General features: G+C 35.6%; 1 pseudogene; it reads right to left on the bottom strand.

Moving 5' to 3' along the window:
- Nucleotides 1–9393: 9393 nt before the first annotated feature.
- Nucleotides 9394–14017, bottom strand: LOC101092897 (annotated as a pseudogene).
- Between the last annotated feature and the right edge of the window lie 450 nt (nucleotides 14018–14467).

The raw sequence follows: 14467 nt of genomic DNA, 5'->3' as shown, positions 1-14467 counted from the left end.
AAACTCTCAGGCATGAACATATAATTATTGTTTCTGCTTCTTTTTGTTCCTCTGACCTGCCAAAAGACATCTGGCTCAACTGTACTATTAGGAATGAAGAGAAGAAAATGGAACTAATAATTCAAATTGTAGTTTTTAAATTTCTCACAAATCCTCTTTTCAACAACGAAGAAACACAGGAATCTCTTCTTGACAGCCCTGAAGGCACATAACTGAGCACCTAAAATAAAACGTGTAACAATTCAAAAGGACGATTTTAATTTTCAAAGTAACACAGTTACACACTTTCATCAGAAATAAAATGGCACCTTAGTTGTAATCAGCACTGAACAGAGAGAAATATCCAAAAAGGAAATGAAATACTGAGGAACACTCTTAGGATGGTAGATGTTTTTCTTTATTTTACTTCAAATTTGTGAAAGCTGCCATGTCAGCAGTTTCAAATTAAAAAAATAAAATTAAAAAGGCACATTGTTTTCAGGTTTCTTGAGTTGCATATTCTGTATTTATGCCCGTTTTGAAACACAAGTGAGGAGGCAGATTATATTTTCTGATGCTGTCAAACATTCCATTTTTATCATGAAAATGACACATTTTAATGTGATAACTAACAGTTAATATCAGCAGATGGAAAGTCATGTTTATCTTTCAGCTGGTTGCCATGATGAATTGCAATGTCAGATTTTGTACCTAGGAATTCAGATACTTAGTATCATTTCTACATTTTAAAAATGTGCATCAATATGTTTACATGAATGACTTTAATGTGGAAGGTCACACATGTAGCTTATTGCTTGCTACTGACATGAGTTGAATTATCTGTTTTGAAGTTTTTCAAGCATTGCGATGCCTTCCCAAACTTTATTCCACACCCATTATGTAACATACCTATTTAAAAAATACTGTGTCCTTGGGCTTTTAGAGGCTGGTTTAGGATATTAGCATACAAGCAATAAGATAATGAAGGAATGAGAAACAGTATTTTGATATCCTATCCTCTATAGTTCATATTTTCAATCAGACCTCAAGTAGAATATAATGGTCACTTCTGGAATACTGTCGAAGTTTAAGGAGCAAATTGCAAATGATATAATTAGAAGATAACAACATTTTAGAGCAAGAATATCATTACTATAAATTGTTAGTTAAAACTTAGTTTTAAATATAATTTTGTAAAAAAAAATACACACATACAAACACATAAGACTCTATTCCTACCTTTGAATGGAACTATTTATCATGGCGAGAAACTGTTAGAGAATTCAGGAGGCTTTCTGCCATTGAGGTAAGATGAATGATGAATCCAATGCAAGGCAGGGTTTCTTAATAATTTATTGGGTCATGAGTTATGGTTTTGTTCAATTGAAAATTATAAGATAGGTTTGCTTCAGGCAAAGAGCATAATGTATGCAAAAGGAAAATAGATTAAGCAAACATTCCATGAGTTTAATCATTTCAAACATTATACTGGCTAAAGGCCCTGATGCATTTGTCATTAATTCAGGGGACAATTTCACCTCCACATAACATGATCACAAGATGGGGGTTGTCACTAGAGCTCTTTTAATGGGATGCTCATAATGAATAGTCAGCGGAAGTCATTACTCACATTCAATGTTTTTCCTTGTAAACGAGGATAAGAAAGACTACAGAAACCAAAGCTTCTGATTATTTTTTTTCTCTTGTGGAACGTTAATATTTTTTCTGTTTCTCATCACTCATTTATCCATTGACTTTGACATTCATTCAACATACATTTATTGAGCACCAACTTTGCACCAGAGACTCTGTTCCAGGTTCATTATAAAAGCCATTTCTAAATAGTTCTTGCTGGCCAGCACTTTTGAGGTGAAAACAATTGCATGGGTTTTCTTAGACTAAGGAGTTCATAAAGTTGCCCAGATTTTGCCAAAATAATGAAATCAATGGATAGGTAAAATTACCACCTCAACCTTTATTTAATCAATTCCCTTTCACGTTTATTGAGAAGTTAGCATATGCATGTTCTTATGTACATAAAACAGTGCTCTATTCTACAGGTTGGTCTAAATAATATTTACTTAAAGGTTGCAAATCAGTGTTAAATCAACCCCAATTCAATTTGTATTTGATTTCAGTATCTTTGGTTTTGTCTTGGGAGGTTTTTCATGATGCTGCAAGTTGTTGTTCTTTACCTGGTAACTCCTCATAAAATGTATTGGTTCTGGCAGAAAAAAACCCAAAACCCAACAATAATAAAATTATAGTAGTCACATTAGTTTTATGTTCCTCCCAGATAAATCTCCAACCGAGGTCTCGATATTGTGGGGTATAAGGATCTCAAAGGAGTAATAGCATGGCCATATATTTTGATCGTAATGTTTCTCTGGCAGTGAGTTGTCCAAGAAATGTGTCTCTTGAGGGCTGCAGTTCAACCTCCTACAGGCTTAGGAAGAAACACAAAAAACATTTTGGCTACCTATCTCTGGGCTTAAGGATGATGTAGTGAGTGACTGTCCCATAGTGATCAGGTACAGGTACCTCTTGTCTGAATGGAATCTGAATTCATTTATTGCCCCAGTCAGACATATCTGTTCATTTCTACAGAACACTGCAAAGGAAATCTATAAGACTTCTTATCTATTAAATACATATTTTTATAAAAAAATCTAACTTAATTATTTCAAATATTTTTAAAGATCATCTAATCCTTTTTCTTTTAAGTACTTATCACATATTTTGTGGAAGAAACTCTATTAGTTGCTGGTAGATCATAACTGAAAACAGTACTCAATAATTTCTACCCTAATAGAAAGACATTGTATTCTGACAAAATATAAGGTAAACACATAAATGAAATAAATTATATTATATATTGAAATATGCTATTGGTAAGCAGAAAACAATGAAAAGGGATAGTGAGTCTTGAGTAGAACAGTTGCACTTTCAGATTTTTTTTTTACAAATTATATGAAAATTTTAGGGAAAAGGTGATTTTTGAGCAAAAAGCTAAGAGGAGTAAGCACATAGGACTTGATCTTTGGGAAAGGTATTCTAAGCAGAGGGAACAAATACTGTGTCTGATTGTGAAATTAAAAGTTCTGGCGGGGGAATAACCACCCTTCGAGAAAGAGAAGGGTCTTTTAAGAATCTGAAAATACTTTGGTTTTAGTCTGAATGCAACAGGATCTTAGCACAGAATTGACATCATCTAAAATCGATATTAACTTGATAAATCGGACTGATTTTTGAAATAAATTGAGGACCAAGGGTAGAAGCAGAAGTTATTGGAAAAGGAGGCTCTTCTTATAATTTATTAAATCGATGAAAGTGACTTGAATTAGACTGATAGTAGTTGAGGTGATAAGAAGTAGGAGATTTGGGATATATGTGTATTTTTTTTCACAGTGAAAATGAGGCAAAGGTACAGACATTTCTTGTATATCCCCTGCCTCCATATTTGCACAGGCTCCTGCATTATCACCATCCGCCACTAGAGGGGTGCGTTTGTTGTTTGATGAACCTACACATCATCATGACCCAAAGACCGTAGCTTACATTACAGTTCACTCTTAGCGTCGCGCATTCTGTGGGTTTCAACAAATGTATCACGGTGGTATCATACAGAGTATTGTCACTGCTTTAAAAATCCTCCGTGGTCTGCCTGTTCATCCCTCTCACCACGTAAAATGTGTGTCAACCAGTGATCTTTTTCTGTCTCCATACTTTTGCCTTTTCCAAAATGGCATATAGTTGGAATCCCACAGTAGCAATCTTTTCAATTAGCTGCTTTCACTTTAATATGTATTTAAGTCTTCTAAAGGGTATGTGCTTGCCCTTTCACAAAGAACGGAATGGATTACAGAGAATGACCGCAAATCTCAAAAAGATTTGGTGTAAAGAGGGAGGTGTAATTTATTTTGTTAGATGCTATCTTTATTTTATATTTAGAACTTAAGCACGGGGAGAGAGTATTCGATTAGAGATATTACTCATTTGGCACTTTTTCCTTTACAATGCCTGAGGCATTTATCTTGATCACTATGTGGAAAGAGGTACTTCTCAAAAAACACGAATGTATAATTTTATTCAAAATTATGCATTTTCATTTCAGGTAACAAAAATTATTTATTTCTTTGTGGCTCAACAATCTTTTCCTAAACTAGTCATTATGACATTTCTTTCTTCTATGTATTGTTTTCAGCTCTATGACTTTTACATAAAGGAAAAGAAAAGCTACAAAAGAAAGCTGTATATTTTAATTTAGGCATATGAGTTGTTAGCTTGCATTTGATTCTGTGACTGAGTATTTTACTATTTTCTGAGAAAGGAGACAAAAATCGGGGAGGGGAATCAAACAAACATGTCAAGTTATTATGTACCGTTAAAAACTTCTTCAAAGGGTACTAAATGAAACGCCAAAGTTTTCAATTTTTAAACTATTTTTCAAGATCCAAATGAAAAGGCAAAAATATGACAATCTTATTACAATCTTGCTTTAAAATCCCCTCCTTTATTTTTATAAATTGTGGAGAATATAAATTACCTGTATGAATTATATAAATCATGTGTGTCTAGATTATAACCAAAATGTTTTGTTTGAAAATATTATATCGGTATTTCTTTTATCACATATGTATGCTAGAGTCATTGTTATGTTTAGCCAATAAATGCTGAATGCATGTAGTATTTTTGATCCTGGTACATATTACACAGGCTCATTAAAAATTCAAGCAAAATGTTAAGATGTTAGCTAATTTTCCAGGAAATAAGACTGTGGTATATTTGTAAGAGTCAGACCTTATTTCCTATGAAATATTCATAGCATTGATTTCCCTTGTTTCATAACACACTAGAGAGAAAGAGTTCAAAAATCCAAACAAAAAAGAAAATATTTTTATTCCATTGCTCATAGAAGTTAAGTTCCCTAAGTTTTGAGGTACACATAGAGCTGCTGTGGATGGTCAGGAGAGCTGCAAACCACACAATCCACAGAGCACTATTTGTGTGTTACATTAATGGTGTAACACAATATCTCTAAGCTTAGGTCTAGTTTGAGACTCTTATTTTGTACTAGAGCTATGTAATGTTTTATCTGGGACTGTAATTTTTGATTTTGATTTTTCAGTATTTGATGTTGAAGAACATGATAATATGGCCTCCTTGGGAAGGAAAGTAAAATAAAAAATGTTAGGGAAACTTTTCAATTAACCACTAGTTCTTTTTTTTTTAATTTGTCTCAAATTTTTATTAATTTCCAGTTGGTTAATATACAGTGTCATATTAGTTTCAGGTGTAGAGTTTAGTGATTCAGCACTTACATACAACAGCCAATGTTCATCACAAGTTCCCACCTAATCCCCATTATCAATTTAATTCCCTCACCTCCTCTCTGGTAACCCTGCGTTTGTTTTCTGTCTCTGTAGTTCAGGGTCTGTTTCTTGGTATTCCTCTCCTTTTCCCCCATGTATTTATTTGTTTTGTTTCTTAAATTCCACATGTGAGTGAAATCGTATAGTATTTGTCTTTCTCTGACTTATTTTGCTTAGTGTAATACTATCTAGCTCTATCCACCTCATTGCAAATGGCAAGATTACATTCTTTTTTATGGCTGAGTAATATTACATGTGTATATATACTTTTGTGTATATATACTGTGTGTGTGTGTGTATATCCTCACCAACACCTCTTGTTTTCTGTGTTGTTGATTTTAGCCATTCTGACAGGCGTGAAGTGATATCTCATTGTGATTTTGATTTTCATTTCCCTGATGTCGAGTGATGTTGAGCATCTTTCATGTGTCTCTTGGCCATCTATGCATCTTTGGAAACATGTCTATTCATGTCTTCTGCCCATTTTTTAACTGGATTATTTGGTTTTAGGGTGTGAAGTTTGATAAGTTTTTTTTAATATATTTTGGACACTAATCCTTTATCAGATATGTCACTTGCAAATATCTTCTCCCATTCCATAGGTTGCCTTTTAGTTTTGCTGATTGTTTCCTTCACTGTGCAGAAGCTTTTTATATTGATGAAATCCCAATAGTTTGTTTTTGCTTTTGTTTCACTTGCCTCAGGAGACATCTAGTTAAGAAATTACCATGTCCAATATCAAAGAGGTTACTGCCTATGTTCTCCTCTAGGATCTTAATGGTTTCCTGTTTCATATTTCGGGCTTTCCATTTTGAATTTATTTTTGTATGCAGTAAGAAAATGGCCCCGTTTCTTTCTTCTGAATGTTTCTGTCCAGTTTTCCCAACACCATTTGTTGAAGAGATGTCTTTTTTTTTTCCCACTGGTCCTGCTTTGTTGAAGATTAGTTGATCATATATTGTGGGTTCATTTCTGGGTCGTCTGTTCTATTGATCTACATGTTTATTGTTGTGCTAATACCACACTATCTTGATCACGACAGTTTGAGTAACATGGTGTCTGTAAATAGTGAGAGTTTGGCTTCTTCTTTACCAATTTGGATGGCTTTTATTTCTTTTGTTGTCTGATTGCTGAGGCTAGGACTTCCAGTACCATGTTAAATAGAAATGGTATGTAGAAAACCCAAAAGACTCCACACACACACACACACAAAATTGCTAGAACTGATACACAAATTCAGTAAAGTTGCAGGGTACAAGATTAATGTATAGAAACTTGTTGCATTTCTATACACCAATAATGAAGCAGCAACCACTAGCTCTAAGGGACAAAATACAGAGAGAGAATGAAGAACTTCACCAAGAAGGAAAAACAAAAAGGGGTGAAGTTATGAAGTTGTCCTTAGAAAGTTGAGTGTGGGGAAATAACCCGTCCTCCAGAAGTCTTTATTTTATTGTCCTCTTAATCTCTTACCAAACCAAAGTCACAGATGTGGGAGGTAGGTTTGAAATGCCGATTTCTTTAGAACTCATGATATATATCCGCAGAAAGGGCAGACATGTGCCAGTTTACTTGGTTTTATTTTATGGTCAGTATGTAGATCCAAGAAGCACATATGACTCACAATCAGCTAGTAGAGTAATTAATCATAAGCCAGAGGCCAATGTTACCTACCCAGAGTTTAGTTTCAGTGCATACTTTGTATAATTTTTTTTAAATTTTTTTAACGTTTATTTATTTTTGAGAGAGAGAGACAGAGCATGAGTGGAGGAGGGGCAGAGAGAGAGGGAGACACAGAACCTGAAGCAGGCTCCAGGTTCTGAGCTGTCAGCACAGAGCCCGATGCGGGGCTCGAACCCACGAACCGTGAGATCGTGACCTGAGCAGAAGTCGGATGCTTAACCAACAGAACCACCCAGGCGCCCCAACTTTGCATAAATTTAAGCATTTTATTGAAGTTTGGTGTCACTGACAAATTCTCTGCTGTGTAAAAGAATCCAGATGGTGTGAATTCTAGGTTAGGTTTTTGTATTTTCATGACTGAGGCAAAGTGAAATTCATATATAGATTATAAAAACATGTCTTATGGTTTTGAAGCCATAATTCAGAGACTTAATAGCCTATTGCTATATATTACAATTATACACATAGCATTAATATAACATTAGCTAAAAGGCCTGCCATATAGCCATGACGTTAAGGGAAAAAGTTCATTTATATTTTAATTTTAGCTTGAAACAGATAACTCTGGAATGTTATTCAATGTATATTAACTAAGACTGATAATCAATGCTTTCATTTAAACTTAAATACTAATGCATGCAGCAGAATTAAATCCAATGACTTTGATTTTCTTTTCCTGGAGCTATTTGAAATTATTTGATCCATCTTTCTTAACACTCAAATCTGGTCCATTAAGACTGAAAAGGCAGAAAAAATGCTGCATTAAAATTAAAAGCTCATATTCTGAAAAGCAGTTAGCTAAACTCTGAGACTTTAATGTCCAGATGTAATATTTTCATTTCATATGAAGGAAAATAAGTTATTATTGCATTTGACCTTTAGAAGTTATGTTTTATGTATAGTTAAAATAAGTAAGTTCCTGTAGGCTGATCAATAAACAAGACTGTGTTTTGAAGTCAGTTGCAATAACTGTGTGTACATTAAAAATGAAAAGAAAGGACAGTGTATCTATGAGATTTTAGAACATTCCAAATTTTGTACCTTATAGCTATTGAGCTGTATTCATAATTATTCTACCTTATTAAATTATACACAATTATCTACGCACATCAAACCATTTAGTCAATTTCAGCCCTGTTTTTAGCTCTCAGTTTTCTTGACTAGTAAAAAACAAAAAACAAAAAACAAAAAAAACGTTGCTTTAGGTACTAGCAAAGTACATTATTTATTAAAATAAAATTATTTGAGCCAGATATTTCTCTGACTCTTCTCAGGGTTTTGTGTCTCCTTTTTTAATGATCATCTTTACACACTTGAACATATCATGTCTACAGTCCTTCCTGAGGTGTCATTTTTAGTCTAGATTCTTAGGATATGATGATACTTGACTGCATTGTCTTATAATGAGCAACCAGAAATAGATTTCTACTCTGTATCGGTAGCCCTTGCCAACCAATCAGAATGGAAAGGCAGAGCCGTGTTAGAATTAGTGACCCTACACTTTGGGTGAGCCATTCCTACACACTTTTTATGAAATTATCATTATTCTTATTCTGTCCTCATGCGTTCAGTGGGGTATCTCAATGTACAATGCAGAAAGTTCAGTGAATTTAATTAATAATCAAAAGTGTCTCTTTTAATAGTATTAAAAAATATAAAAAGTTAATTCACTAACTTAATAAACAAATACACTCAACTATGCCATGGCATTTCATGCCATTCTGTCTGAAAAGTTTTCTTCCTAAGCAATTCTACATTTGTTATTACAGTTTGAAGAAAATATACTGGTAAAATAATGTTTCAACTGTAAACATAATATGTATTTTTAGAAATTCTATTGGTTTTGGCACTTCCCTGAAGATTCACAGAGATCTTTTAGAAATTCAGTATAATGTAACTATGAGGTAAGGATTAAGAATAATGTGGTATTTTCAAAATGACACATATGAAGGTATCTTAGTAATTGATAGTTATTTTGAAAACAAAAGTACAAGGGAAAAGTCAATTTATCCCCCAAAATAAAACTATATCATCATCAGGATGATTTTCCACAAACTAAATGGAAAATAAAAAAAAAAAAAGAATGGACTCTGGAGTTATATCACTAAAATTTGAGTCTTGGATTTGCAGTCTTGAGCATTGAACCACCATGATCTGTTTCTTCATGTTTAAAAATGTGAAGTAACAGTTATTGTACCTATTTTATAGTGCTTTTGTGAGTTCTCAACAAGTCACAGTGGAAAAATGTTCTTAGAAAGCTATCTCCTGCATACTTATGACCTCTTGTTACTATTATCCAAACTCAGTAATATACACATTTTTCAGTTTCCAGGTCATTTTATTCAGAATCTTGTGTTTGTTTCCTGAATTAATCTAGACTATACAAAACAATGTAAAAATGGCTACCATTTTCTCTCCTTGATGCCCATCATGGGGACAATAACCTGGGCCATTTAACTCAGGGGTTTCCCCAGATTCGGTCCAGTAAATGAGGCCAAGTGACACTCTAGCTCCTTGAATCATTTTCAGATGCATTTAGCTGCAGTGAGGAAAGCCTAATGGGGTGTGGACGTTAACTAGGCTATGGAGATAATTTGGGGAAAAGAGATGGTACCTGGGGCAAGAGCCTACCCAAACAAAAGAGTGTCTAAGATGTTTATGATTCCTTCTTGTGCCTCAAAAAGTGACATTTACTCAAAGAAAGAAATGACAGAATGTCCATCCCTTAGTTCCCTTTCCTCTCCACTCCCACTCCTTTTCAGCACCCCATCCCCCCAGACTGAACCCTGGGTAGGGCTATGTAGCAGGACACTCTCTCAGGTGAGGTCAGCAACACTGAGGGACATCTCCTCGATGGAGGTGTTGTAGAATTTCTCAAAGAGCCCTTTGTCTTCTTCTGAGACCATGTCAACACCCACATCCTTAGGGCCAAATCATCTACCATCACCTATTCTCTGGATATAGTTTTCCCTGTTGGTGAGAATGTCATAGATGGTGACTAAAGAAACCTGCTGTACATCAATGCCTCTGGCCAGCAGGTCAGTGGTAATCCATACTCTGCTAGAGACAGTGCAGAACTCCCTCATGATAACATCTCATTATCCTTTTGGCCCCTATCTCTGTGCATTGCAGTCACGGTCAAGTCTGTGACTTGCATTTTTTCAGTGAACCAATCAACCTTCATTCAGGTGTTGAAGAATATGACTGCCTGTGTGAGGGTCAGCATTTCATACAAGTCACATAGTGTGTCCAGAGTCCAATCTTCCCATTCCACACCGATGGAGAACTGGCAGATACTCTCCAGGGTCAACTCTTGCTTCTTGACCAGAATCCAAATGGGGATTGAATTTCTTGATCACCTCAAGCATGTCAGAAAGCATTGCAGTTGATGGAAAAACCACCTGGGTGCTGCTGTCAAGCTTTTGGAATATGTCATAGACCTGGTCTTTGATTCCGTGGCTTAGCATTTCATCAGTTTTCCTCCAGTACAAACATCTTGAGGTATTTGGGAGACAGGTATCTCCGGTTAAGCATATCAAACACAAGACATGGGGTACCCATGACAATATGGGAAGCTTTCATCTTCTGTATGTCAGCTTCTGTATATCAGCTGGTATCTTGGTCCCCCAAGTGTGGCAGAAGGCACCCATAGAATTTCCTAATGCCATGGATATCTTCTGTATCTGCTGAGCCAACTCTAGCAGGTGTGAGGCCAAGGCCTCTGTAGCCTTTAGATATTATTTTCTCCTTACCACATCAACTTCACGATGCATGGACCTCTAGTTTTTCATTTAATTGAGCAATCACGCTCAACTGCCTCATGCTAGGAACACCTTAACCCTGGATCAATCCATCCAGTTAGCTTTCCCATAGCAACTCCAAGACTGATGAAACCTATTAGACAAATAAATAAATAAATAAATACATACATACATACATACATACTACTTCTCAGATTTGGTCCCTTTCTCAGTTTCTTAACTCAAATTTAACTGAGTCCTCATTCGTGCCTGGAAATAATAAATTATTTCCTTAATAATTGCTATTTTCCAATTCTCTCCTTTTTATTCATTTATTTTTTGTTACCAATGGCCCTGCTACTCATCCATAATCTTAACCAGGTGAGCCTCATCTCTCCTTCACCAACCGAAAATAGAAAAAATCAGAAAGACCCAATTCAATGTGTTGCAGAATCGATATAAAAAAAAGTGGCTGTTTTCCCAGTCCCAGATTGGGCTTGAGCGGTCTCATCGTAACCACTGATACAAAGAATGGCTCGCTCCTGGATGGCAGAAGGTTTCTCAAAACCATAGGCAGAGATGCCATGGAGAAGGGACTCAGAGAAGCTCATGTCATCAAAACTGTTAATGATCTCGTTCCAGTTACTGTCAATGATGCCTTAAAGCTCTATCCCTTCCAGGCCACTGTCTCTGGATCAGGAATCCTGACTCAAAGACGTGATCCTTAGAAACTTCAAACTCAGTAATATATTTGGATAGAATCTCACATTTATGCTATTCCAGAGGCAATTTTCATTGGTCTGGTCAGAAGTTAATATGGAAATAATGTACCGGTCACTTATTGATTTTGTATACAATTCACATACTCTTGCTCCTCCATAATACATATATAAAAAGTTATTTCAAGTACATTTTATTTTTTAAGATCTCCTGACAAGTGTTTTGCAAAATATACCATAGATTGGGAAGAAACTTTTTATGAGCCTACAAATCTCTTCCATGTTGACAACATCCTTGTTTCCTGTCAAATATTTCTAAAGAGGCCCAGACTTATTTTCTTCTCACACATACAACTGTGCTATAATTGTCATATATATATATATATATATATATATATATATATATATATATGATATTTAATTATACATATAGTCACTGATTGCAAATGAATACCAAAACTGTCAAATAATCTTACTCTATTTTTATGGAACTTTTAGTCTTCTCTCAGAAAATACTTTTATTTTCTTTATTCCTAAACTTCTCATACTGCATACAGATTTTCACCTGATTACCTTTCCTTATGTTTTCCTTAGAAAATCAAGACAATTAGGAGGGACCTAATTCATCCTTTCACATCAATTATATGCATCTGCAAACACTTGGGCACAGACATTCTGCCTTTTCTGTAGTTAAAATTAAAGGTCTTGTTCTGTGTTTTGTTTGTTTGTTTTAATGTCTTCCTTCCTCTGGTAGGAATATGGATCGCATACTCTCTCAACTTTTCAAAGACATGTCTCCAGAAATTATATGCTAACTCTTTGTATTATTAATTTGGCACTCACTACTAATTCTTCAAGGAAATGAAATATTATTCAAAACATTCCCTGCTTCTATCACCCCTCTTTAAAAATTCTCATTCTACAAGAGGATTATGTTCTTCTAATGCATGCACTCATATATCAGGATTTGTCATGTGACTTCCTTTGACTAATGGTATCACAGTGAGACTGACACATACTAACTTAACAAGAACATTAGAAGTATTACATGGTTTTCCTATTCTTGCTTTCCTCTAATATGAGGAAAGTTGTCACAGACTATGAGTCTGGAGTTCACTCTTGTCTTACAAGAGAGCAGACACAGAATTGAACACGAGAGAGGCTAATGTCAGGGAAGAGAGGAGAGCCCCAAACAGGGGTTTTGTCTCCGTATTAATTGAGCTCACAAGATATCACTCACGTGGGGAACATGAAGAAAACAAGATCTTACACACGTGAACATGGAGAAAACAATCATTAACTTGTGTGTATAAGAAGCAAAGGGTCTGGGAGGGCAAGTGGTGTTTGTGATCAAGGTACATTGGCTCCGGATGGAAAGTAATTTCCTGCAGGTGATATTACAAGTTACTCGTGGTTCATTATAATATCTCACTTGCTAACCTCAGGCACTTTGACCCCATGGTAGCAGCTTTTTGTCCGCAAGCTTTTATCTAACTCATTTATGTAAGGAGAACCTATTTCCCCACAGGGAGTGATGATCCAGGGAGGGATGTTATTTCATGTTCTCAAATGTTTATTTACTTATTTTTGAGAGAGAGAGAAGAGGGGCAGAGAGAGAGAGGGAGGGAGAGAAACCCAAGTAGGCTTGGTGTTGTCAGAGCACAGACCAATGTTGGGCTCAAACTCATGAACCGTGAGATCATGACCTGAGCCAAAATCAGTAGTTGGACGCTTAACCTGCTGAGCCATCCAGACGTCCCCTGGAGAGGATGCTATTTCAGCCAGAGCTACACATGACCCGAACTAAACAAGAACCAAATTACACAAGCTGGCACTAATGACAAAATTTTTAAAAATATACGGTTTTAAGCTCCTGACACATTTCAGTCCTGGACAGTTTTGGATCTGGAGTCTGTCTGTAACTTCTCTTGTAAAATATAGTCACCACTTTCCTAAGGGATAGACACTCAAAAGTCAGATCAGCCGAACATATTCAGAAGTGATATCTTGACTTCACTTCAAAAATGGCTTTTCAGATTGAAAACTAGTAATCAATCTGCTAGTTTTTTTTGTGATACTAATCAGACTCTCTCCTTCTTGATCTTCTACCACTGAAATCACACGAGACAGATGCACATATGCTTGTACTGTCTGTGATGTCTTTAGAGCTCAGTATTGAAAGATAACAATTCTACATTGTTGCTTAGAAATTTACCCTAAACATGGATAAAGGAAGACAGCCTTCCAACTCTGATACATTCAGGAAATCTTTTGTTAAAAACAAGAGTCCTTCCTTCCTCCCTTCCTCCCTTCTTTCCATCTTTCCATCTTTCCTTACATAAGTAAAGACAAGGGAGTGTAAAGCATCCTGAGATGCTCTGAGAGTCACAGGCATTTCCAGCATTTCAAAGTGGCTAGTTTCCTGTGTGTGTAAGAAGTACTGAGTAGGGATTTTGTCACGAAACCTCGCGGCATAGATTTCTTTGCTTTGTAAGTGACGAAAAGTGTACACGAAGCATGCCATTATAGTTGTGCGTATCTATGAGGAGTATATTAATTACACCATGAATCCATATAAAACATGTCACTGCCTTCAGGAGCAGCTTTCATGGCTACCTCTCAATGCCTAGAAGACACGTGTCTTAATGGTGTTCATACCGTAAACTTAAGTCTGCAGCATGAGAGCAATAATTTTAATTGCACCTAAAATGGATTTAAACTATTGTACTAGGATAGCAGAGACACAGGACATTTGTGAGGTTTCGGGAATAGAAGTGTAGCATAGGGATAAAGTAACTGCCAAGCAGCGTCAGGATGTGCTAGGATGGCCCCTTAACACCAAGTCAGAAAAGAACTCCGTCCACCCTTGAGTAACTTTTTAATTAACTATTAGGCATATTAATTAGGGTGAAGAATAAAATAGACTGAAGCCATTATTGTGAAAATAAACCAAAATGAGCTTTTAAAGTTATGC

This window comes from Felis catus, chromosome D3 (genome assembly GCF_018350175.1).
Source record: "Felis catus isolate Fca126 chromosome D3, F.catus_Fca126_mat1.0, whole genome shotgun sequence".
Lineage (NCBI taxonomy): Eukaryota > Metazoa > Chordata > Mammalia > Carnivora > Felidae > Felis > Felis catus.
The sequence above is the reverse complement of the archived record's forward strand: the minus strand, read 5'-3'. Positions and strand labels throughout refer to the sequence as shown.